Genomic DNA, 10,650 nt, shown 5'->3' with positions numbered 1-10,650 from the left:
CCATGTTTACCAGTTGAAGAAAGCTCTTTATGGTCTCAAACAAGCCCCTCGTGCTTGGTTTCAGCGCTTCAACTCCTTTATTATTCACCTTAGGTTTTCTTGCAGCCGTGTGGACACATCTCTATTTGTCTTTCATCAGAAGTCCGATATTATCTATTTACTTCTTTATGTTGATGATATCATTATTACAGGCAACAATTCTTCACTTCTTGCCCGCTTCACTCGTAGACTTAACTCTGAGTTTGCCACTAAAGACTTAGGCTCTCTTAGCTATTTTCTTGGTCTTGAAGCCACTCCAACTTCTGATGGTCTCTTCATCAGTCAGCTCAAATATGCACGGGACATTCTTACTCAAGCTCAATTACTTACCAGTAAACCTGTTCACACGCCCATGGTTGTTTCTCAACATCTTTCTGCTGATGGTTCTATGTTTTTAGACCCTACTTTCTATAGATCCCTCGTCGGTGCACTGCAGTACTTGACTATCACAAGGCTCGACATTGCTCATGCTGTCAACTCTGTCAGTCAATTCTTACACGCTCCCACTGATGATCACTTTCTGGCTGTTAAACGCATCCTCCGCTATGTTAAAGGCACCATTCACTATGGCCTACATTTTCGCCCTTCCACTTCTCCTGGTTCTCTTGTAGCCTATTCTGATGCTGATTGGGCCGGCTGCCCGGATACTCGTCATTCGACCTCTGGTTATTCTATCTATCTTGGCGACAATTTAGCTTCCTGGAGTGCCAAGAAACAGGCGACTGTCTCTCGTTCCAGCTGTGAATCTGAGTATCGTGCCCTTGCCTCCACTGCCGCTGAACTCATCTGGCTCACACATCTCCTCCATGACCTCAAGATATCCATGCCTCAGCAGCCCACTCTCTTATGTGACAACAAAAGTGCCATTTTTTTAAGCTCCAATCCGATTTCACACAAGCGGGCCAAGCATGTTGAATTGGACAACCACTTTCTTCGTGAGCTTGTTGTCGCGGGAAAACTTCGTACACAATATATCCCATCTCATCTACAAGTTGCTGATATCTTTACCAAGAGTGTTCCTCGACCTCTATTTGAACTCTTTCGTTCCAAGCTCCATGTCCGATCAAATCCGACGTTGAGCTTGCGGGGGGGGTGTTGGAAATAATACTGTGATTGAGGATATTACTCCTCAATCACAATCTTCCCATAGCATGCCAATGCCAATCACGTAATTGAAGGAGGCTAATTTACACGGTTTCCATTTCATTGTAAATTATTGATTTGTATTCCATTTATACTATCTTGTAAAGCTCTATATAATGCAATACGATACACCACTGAAATTAAGGTGGATTTTAATCATTCTTAATTGCCGTCTCTCAAAACAGGAAACATGAAGTTAAATCGAGGCTAGAATTAATAGCAAAAATTAAAGCAAACAATTAGTCCTAAGGTAACGACGCCAAAAAGTTGATTGAGTGATTCTACAATTGCACGGATTGTGACAAGAATAATATTGAATTTTGAGTTCAAGTATCATATCCAAAGGGAATAAGTGTGTACTACTAATATTATTCGAATCTAGCTTCAGTCCAAATTAATGTAATGATCAATCATCAATGTAAAGAGTTTATGTTTCTAACTAAATTTATCTAATCTACTAAAATTAACTAGTTTGTGAAGAATTTTTTAGATTAAATGGTCAGATATTTTGATTGCGCTTGGGTTACTTAACATTCTTCTAATCGAAATTCATTCATACCCTTTTGCATATGTATTAACAATTAAATCAATTACTTTTAGTAAAGTAATCTTTCTCGAGCAAAACCAACCTTATTCACACACCCAAATTATCTCTATGCAAATTCACAGACACGAGTAATCATTTAATTTAGTAATTCAATTGTGATTGCATAAGCATATTATAAAAGTATCTTTCTATCTCTTATCAAAACTTACATTACTTATTGCATGAACTAGAAAATGTATCTCCTCTAAATCTTTATCCTTAAACCATGCAATTGATGATCAAGCAATTGATGCCAATGAAACATAAAAGGATGAAAAATATCACTGGATTCAATATAATAAATAAAGAAATTAATCCAATCCATTGTTGCGCTTTGGCATCCAAGTCTCAACAATGATCTTAACTTGAAAACTTTATGCATATGGATATGGAATTTTGCCTCAAAATTGTATCTCTAGTCCCCCTTTAGTTGAATGAAACGAAAAATATTCATAAACCTCAACTTAGGTCTGAGATAGAGTTCCAAGATGATAGAGAACCATAATTTTAATCAAATTATGCTGGAAAGTTGATGGCAGGGATGGTTACGACCGACTTCCTCCCTTCTTTCTATATGTCTCCTTGTCTTTGTAACCAGCATAAATGAAGGAAGTCAGTAACGCGAGAGAGGTCCGTATAATTTGGTCTCAACTTTCAGAATATGTCCAACTTTAATCTAATTTGATAGATTTTCGTTCCTTTCCATCCGTTGTTGTCAATACTGAGTTTTCTCCTAAAATGATCACTAAACAAAATAAAACTAAGTATCAAGCTCATCATAATCACACAAAAAGCCTACCTTTGATGACCAAAATAAGTGTAATATTTACACTTATTAGTTAACAAGGAGAATACAGCGGCAAAAAAAGCTTGTAATATAAGCGGAACAATGAGAAATGACTTAGAACCTTTTATGCAATTGAAAGTGGTGTAAAAATAAAAATAAAAAAAATGTATTGGCAATAGATCCAACATTTAAAAAAAATAAAAAATAAAAAATTATTCATCTCTTTCACTCGCACTTGCTAATGTCCAAGAACTCATGGTGGCCGCCACTATTCAATGAAGAATATGTTTTTCTATTGCCATTTGTAATTTCATTTGAGAATTTGCAGAGGAATTCAATGAGATGACTATTTGTCTTCATTACCAATAATGATCATGACCAACTTAGATGACGGTATGTTCCTAATTTATTATTTTATAAAATTATAATTTATTGAATAATAAAGCAAGGCGAATTCGAAAGTTTAAAGTTTAAACGTGAATTTTGACTTCACGATGGATAGATAAAATCCCAAAATTATAAAGTATCATAGCCAAGTAATAAAGAATGTATAAAGTATCATTTTTACGGGAACTAAGTATTTAATCTAGTCACAATTAACATCAATTTTAATTGAATAACATGATCAGTTGAGATTTATGTTTTATTAATGATTTTAACTTATATTTACTCTAACTAATCGAACTAATTAATGTGAAGCATTATGAAATTCAAGTTTTGAATGAACATCACAACTTTGAATCTCCCTACATTTGTCTGTGTTAATATCAATTCGATTAATTGACAACATGATGTGAAGATCAATGTTTCTAATTCGTATGATAATCTCTCTCGCGTAAAACTAAACATAACTTCACATGTGATTCTACTATACCTCTATGAAGGATGTGAGTATGCAACAATCCATTAAATCTTAGCGAGTCCCAAGGTGCACATGGTCGATTAGCTAAAGGTTATCCAAGGTAAGATTTTTAGGAACATTATAAAGATCACGTAAAGTATAACAATATATTTTATCTCTTATTGGGATTCACAATGATTGTTACTTAGTGTCAAATTTGTTGCTTCTCTGGAATGTCAATTAAAATCAAAATACAATTCAACTAGTATCCAACTAATTGAAAATTAGTGAGTTCCCGACAGTCATCCAATAATCAAAAGCAGGTTTAAAATAAAAATTCGAAATTATATATCAAAACTTCAAAAATAGGGTTCAACGTTATCCTATCATCTATACAATTATCCAAGCATCATATTAACTACAAAAACATAAAATAATTGATACAACATCATCCAATTGGAAAAATTGGAAAAAAAAAAAAAAAAAAAATATATATATATATATGTCAGTAGCTTCTTGATCATTCTCCTTTTGATTGTTCTTCTTTGACCCAACAAATTGACGTGTGAAAGTGTGTAATGATATGTTCGTAGCATAACTTTCATAAAGCTTAGAAAGAATATGGATTTTTAGATTGAAATTTCATTATTTGGATCTGCTCTCTGCAAGAATTATTAAATTTGTAACCCTAGAGCCTCTTTTGACTTGAATGATTTGTGTATATCGAATACTTACAAGTCTCCTTTTAATTACTGGATACATGCATACATTTATAGGGAAAGAATTAGGTTAAAAACTGTGGCATAATTGATTTCCAAGGAGAGGTTAAGATGCATAGGGAAACAACTTTTTTGGCGTAAAGACACCGTGCGATCACATGGGGTCACCTAGCGCGATCGCAATGCTTATGCACTTGGGTCATAAGCTTATATCTATACTGCTTATCGATTTTGGCTTCGATTTCTCCTCTAGCTTTGACTTGGGGTTTCTTTTTAATTGTATCTTCAGTGTTCAATCCTCTAATTCTCATAATTCAATTCTCATCATTAATAATTGATCCGATGCAAGTTTAAAAAGCTTCCTATTTAATCCTCGAACTTTCTATTTATTGAATTTAACTCTAGAAACTTGTGATTTTTTTCTTCATGCACTAATAATTCTTCTAATTCATCACATGCAACCGAATAATATTCAACTTGCTGCAAATCAATTCCAATAAAGCTCCAAAATGCACTTTTCACACATATTGCATCTAAATTCGGAATTCTAAATTCATTTTTAAAGATTTTAAGTTCGCTTATTGCTATTCGGCTATTAGATATGGGCTAATTTGACCATTTTTCTTTATTTTTTAGAGCAAATTACTGACACATACCTCAAGTATTTGACAAATATGCACAAACATCATTCTAGTTTCAAAAATTATAGACATACCTCTTATATTTAAAAAAAAAAAAAAGGGTAATGAATTGCCTAAAATTCCCCTGACCTATTTATTTTAATTAAAACCTTTTATTTTACTTTTGCATTGATCGTTTCACTTTAATCTTTTGTGAGAGAAGTAATATATCTTATACTAAAATTTTAAAATCTATATTGAAGTAATAATAAAAAATAAGGGATTCAATTTTTAAATGAATTTAACTAAATACAACAAAAACTTTATTCTCTTTTGAGCCGTTGACTGTTGATGTAAAGTTTGCTGAGAATTAAATGTTCGCTGTCATGGGGATGTTGAGTTTGCTCAGATTTTAGAACTTGTTTGATACAAATCTTTTCAAGTAATTATTTTATTTTATTTTATTTTATTATTATTATTTTGGGTTTTAAGAAGGTATAATCAAAAAGTGAAAAAAAGTTGTGGCATCCATAGAATGCATAAAAAAATATTTTGGATATAATAATTTTAGAAAATTCTTTGCCAAACATTGATGTTGGCTTTGTTATGAATAAGAAACAGAAAATGTGATGTTCTAATTTAAAATATAAAAAAAAAGTCAAAAAAAATAAATAAATAAAAGGGCTCTCTAGCTATCTGTTTCATTGCATATGTTATTCAACTCCAGTATATAGAAAGATATAAATTTAGTTTTTAAAAAATCAAAATATCACTTACATGACTGAAGATAACCTTATTAATATCCCTGAGAATAAATTTACAATAACATGATCCACGTCCTATGATAAAACAAAGTCACTTGTGACAAAGTCGACAATAAGATTTGGACATGACAGAGCAATCACATTCAAGCCGCCATCAACAAGCCCCATTGTTCCACACTAGCAACAAGAACTAGTAAATGTAAATCATTAAATTTCAAATATCTAAATTAAGGGACAACAATTCCTTATATATATAATATGAGACAACGTAAATAGTTTATTTTGGTGGAATTCAAGTATGAGTTGAAATCTATTGTCCAATTTACTGTCCATCCAATTAATTATTGACACGTCATCTTAAATTAAAATGTCACTTATTTTTAAGCATTAGGAGTAGTTAGAGAAAAGTTGGAAATGTTAATTTAACAAGATGTACGACATCTTAATTTAAAATGATGTGTCAATAATTAATTCACGAACAACAAAACTTGTACAGCAAATCTCAACTCATCAATTAGTCTAGCCAACTTGTGGTCGAAGGTCCCTCTCATAGTAACTTCAGTGCTGTGTTGTATAGATTTGACATGGGGGGCGCCGGCACACAAATTTGGCTCTGAATTCTAAAACCAAATTATGAGCCCTTTACACTTCTTTGGTCAATTCAAAGAACTATTTATAGCATATAATACATAACCATAGATAGAGAGATGAGATTTATTAATTCTCAAAGTCAACTAGTTAGTTGGCCAGAATATAAGCATGAATGGAATTGGAAAATATATCCAAAAAGGGGATATCCTGGACAACTTGTGCTCTTTGATGTGAAACCTATCCGATAAGATATTGGACTTCAACAAAAAATGTGGATTCTCACCAACAGGGAATGTTACATTGAATCAGTTTTATTTATATCATACTTTTAAATAGATTAGGCAACTACAATTTCAAGATGCAGAAGAGAGCCTAATAAATTTGATGGGGGTTTATAAAATGAACTTCTGTCGACTATTTTTGCCATCAATTTTTACCATCATTGTATTCCTTAACTTGTTTCTACAATAAATAAATGCAGTTTCTGTACTTGGAAATGAAACTGATAAACTAGCATTACTCGCCTTAAAATCCCAGATAACCGATGATCCTCAAAGAGTCTTGGCATCCTGGAATACTTCCATCTCATTTCTGCAACTGGACAGGAGTAATATGTGGGCACAGACAAGAAAGAGTTACGGGTTTGAATCTCAGAGGGCGAAAAATGGAAGGAACCATCACGCCACATATTGGAAACTTTTCTTTTCTTTACAGTCTTGACCTTTCAGACAACTACTTTCGCGGTGGCCTTCCTGTTGAACTTGGCAGCCTTGGAAGACTTCAAATCTTGAACATAAGCAGTAACTTCCTACAAGGGCAAGTTCCAGCTAGTTTACATGGATGTACTAACCTGACAAGTCTTGTGCTAAGAAAGAACTTTCTCATAGGAAATATTCCAACTGAAATTGGATTGCTCCAAAAGCTTGTGAAACTCGATCTCAAAAGCAATAATCTTACAGGTACTATACCGGCTTCTATTGGAAATCTTACGTCGTTTCAACTGCTTGATGTTTCATTCAACATATTGAGAGGTGGAATTCCAAATACAATATCCCAATTGGTGAACTTGAAATACTTTATAGTATCAGTAAACAGTTTCTTTGGTGAATTTCCCCCTCAACTCTACAATTTGAAATCGCTTGAAGAGATAATTCTGGCTTATAACAGCGTCACCGCTAATATCAGAACCAATATAGGATTTGAACTTCCAAAGCTCAAAATATTCTACATAGCATTCAATTTCTTCACCGGACAAATTCCAGATTCACTTACCAATGCTTCAGCTCTTGAAGGGATTGATGTCCTGCAGAACAATTTCACTGGAAAAGTGCCACTGAGTTTTGGAAATTCACATAACTTGCAGGTTTTCAGTGTCGGCTATAACCTTCTGGGAAGTGGTGGAAATGATGACTTGAACTTTGTCGATTCTCTGACGAATTGCAGCAATTTACAGTTCCTGCATTTTGGAGGCAACCAGTTTGGAGGTGTTTTGCCAAGTTCAATTGGCAATCTTTCAACCCAGTTGACTCAACTGTTTTTTGAGTAAAACAGAATTGGTGGGAGCATTTTCAAGGAGATCACAAATCTTAAGAATCTATATTTCCTGGCCGCTTTTGGAAACAACTTAATTGGTGCCATTCCTGATTCCATCGGGATGCTTTCTAGCATGGGAATGGCTTATCTTAATGGAAACAAATTGACAGGTGAGATCCCATCCTCATTTGGCAACATGAGTCAGCTGCAGCGTCTTTTTCTGTTTGATAACAACTTGACAGGATCCATACCGCCGTCTTTGGTAAACTGCAAGCAACTTGACATTCTATATCTGAACAACAACAATCTGAGTGGCACCATAGAGCCACTTATGGAAATCTCATCTTTATTGGCCTTCAATGTGTCTCGCAACTCATTGACAGGTTTCTTGCCAGTAGGCTTCGGGAACTTGAGTCAACTTGTTGATATTGATTTGTCTCACAACAAGTTTTCTGGGGAGATTCCAAATGCCATAGGTAAATGTCTGCCCATAGAACGAATGTGGATGCAAGATAATTTGCTACAAGGATCGATTCCTTCACTGGAAGATCTGCAAGCACTTGTGTATTTAGATCTCTCAAGCAACAACCTAGCAGGTGAAATTTCAAGGTACTTTGCAAATATTTCCTCTTTAATTCAGTTGAATCTGTCATTCAACAATCTAGAGGGTGAGGTGCCTGTACAAGGAGTTTTTTCCAACCTTAGTGCACTGGATATTATTGGGAATACCAATGTTTGTGGAGGGATCCAAGAGTTAAATTTGCCCAAATGCAGGACGCAAAAACCTCAAAAATCACACAAGAAGCATTCCATTTCTCTGAAGTTAATATTGCCAATAGCCAGCATAGCAGCAATTGCAGTTCTATCACTGATTTTGCTCTTACTATATCAGATAAAATATTGGAAGAAAAGACCTCATTCGACATCTCCATCCATGCCATTCTACCAAAAGATTTCTTATGACGAGCTCCTTAAAGCTACTGGTGGATTCTCTTCACAAAACATAATAGGTTCAGGTGCTTTTGGGACAGTTTTTAAAGGCACTCTTGGTTCAGATGAATCAACAATTGCAGTTAAAGTACTAAGCCTCCAACGGAGTGGAGCTACTAAGAGCTTTTTGGCTGAATGCCAGGCATTGAGAAACATTAGGCACAGAAACCTTGTGAAGGTCATAAATGCTTGTTCAAGTTCTGATTTTCAAGGAAATGATTTTAAAGCTTTAGTGTACCAGTTTATGCCAAATGGAAGCTTGGAGAAGTGGCTAAATTCAGAAGAAAACAGCCTTCGCTTAAACATTCTTCAGAGAATTAATATTGCAATTGATGTGGCTTCTGCATTATATTACCTTCATCATCAGTGCCAAACACCAGTTGTTCACTGCAATTTGAAGCCACAGAATATTCTTCTTGATGACAATCTCACAGCATATGTAGGTGACTTTGGCCTAGCTCGGCTTCTTCCAATGGAAGCTATTTCACAACAGTTTTCCTCACTTGGTGTTAAGGGAACTATTGGATATGCAGCTCCCGGTAACCTTTCTTGATACTGATTCGAACTGATTCATCATAACCAAAATGCTGGAATACTAAAAGCATGAACATGTTCTACAACATAATCAGTTTCACATATTTTTCTCAAAACTTTGCAGCATATGGCATGGGATCTCAAATATCAATTCAGGGAGATGTCTACAGTTATGGAATTCTCTTATTGGAGATTTTCACAGAGAGAAAGCCGACCGACGAACTATTCAAAGAAAATATGAATCTTCACCATTTTGTCAAAATAGGACTACCAGAGCGAGTCATGGAAATTCTAGAAAAATCATCTCTGCGCCTAGAAAGTCAAAGACTAGAGGAAGCTGGCCCAAGCAATTTGAGAAGTGAACAAACAGAATGCTTAGTCTCTATTCTTGAACTTGGAGTTGCATGTTCTGCTGAATCTCCACAAGACCGAAGAAGCATGGAACAGGTTTACAGGGAATTGAGGATGATCAAGGAGAAATTTATAAAAGCTGGACTGAATGAAATAAACTGACAATTGGGTGAGAATTGATATATTTAGTTCGCGAAGTTTTTGAATCTCTACTAAGAAACATCCTGATATGACCTTAAACTGTGAAGATTATGATGTATTGAAGCAACCACAACATCTCACATCTATGTTAACTGTTGAAGATATTGAAAGACTATCGCGACATTCTTCATGACATTCCTTTTAGGAAAATGCTTCTTGTGTGCATCACCATTTATATAATCTTTCACAGATTGATGAGGTGTCAAAAAGAAAGTGAGGAAGTTTTTTTTCTTTTTTATTTACATGTAGCACAACCATTCCTTTTATTGGTAATGTACTCCTATAAATAGGGAAAAAGTAATTCAACTTCTTGATTTCTGTTTTGGTTTTATTTACTTTGTAATGCCTAACAAATCCTTCGCTCTTCCATCGTTTCACAGTGAGTCTTACATGTTGCAAATTCAACATCTTCACCAACAATCATTACAAAGTCAATAACAATCATGTTGTCACCTACATCATCTTTGTTGCTCTAATCTATCTTACTTGGAACTTCAAGAAATTATTTTCTTTCTTTGTTATGAATTCTATTTTTCCTTCCATATTACATGTTTGCCCCTTGAAACTTCTTCAGATACACAGACACACACTACAATAGGCATCCTACATGCAAGAAATCAATTAAAGAGTCAAACAATTAATCAATAGAAGCTCAAAGGCGAACAGTAAACAAATAATTGTATGACAATTAAACAATTAACAATTGCCCAAACACAGTTATATAAATCACATGAACACGCACAAGTACACATTCCAAAACTAATGTATCGAAAAACTAACCATGAAAATAGATCTTAAGATTAGAAGGTTGACAGAGAGTAAAGAAATTTTGGAGGAGCTTCAATGAATACGAATGAGCTGTTTTGGGATGAATTATATAAATGGGTAAATTATATTATTGGTTACTGAACTTCAATCGTTGTTACCACTGATTCACTAAAATGAGCTTCG

At 34.4% G+C, this 10,650-nt stretch overlaps 1 pseudogene; it reads left to right on the top strand.

The window, feature by feature from the left end:
* Nucleotides 1-6,564: 6,564 nt before the first annotated feature.
* On the top strand, nucleotides 6,565-10,030 carry LOC111372897 (annotated as a pseudogene).
* The last annotated feature ends 620 nt before the right edge of the window (nucleotides 10,031-10,650 follow it).

The sequence above is a fragment of the Olea europaea genome, unplaced genomic scaffold (assembly GCF_002742605.1).
Source record: "Olea europaea var. sylvestris unplaced genomic scaffold, O_europaea_v1 scaffold1045, whole genome shotgun sequence".
Classification (NCBI taxonomy): Eukaryota; Viridiplantae; Streptophyta; class Magnoliopsida; order Lamiales; family Oleaceae; genus Olea; species Olea europaea.
The sequence above is the reverse complement of the archived record's forward strand: the minus strand, read 5'-3'. Positions and strand labels throughout refer to the sequence as shown.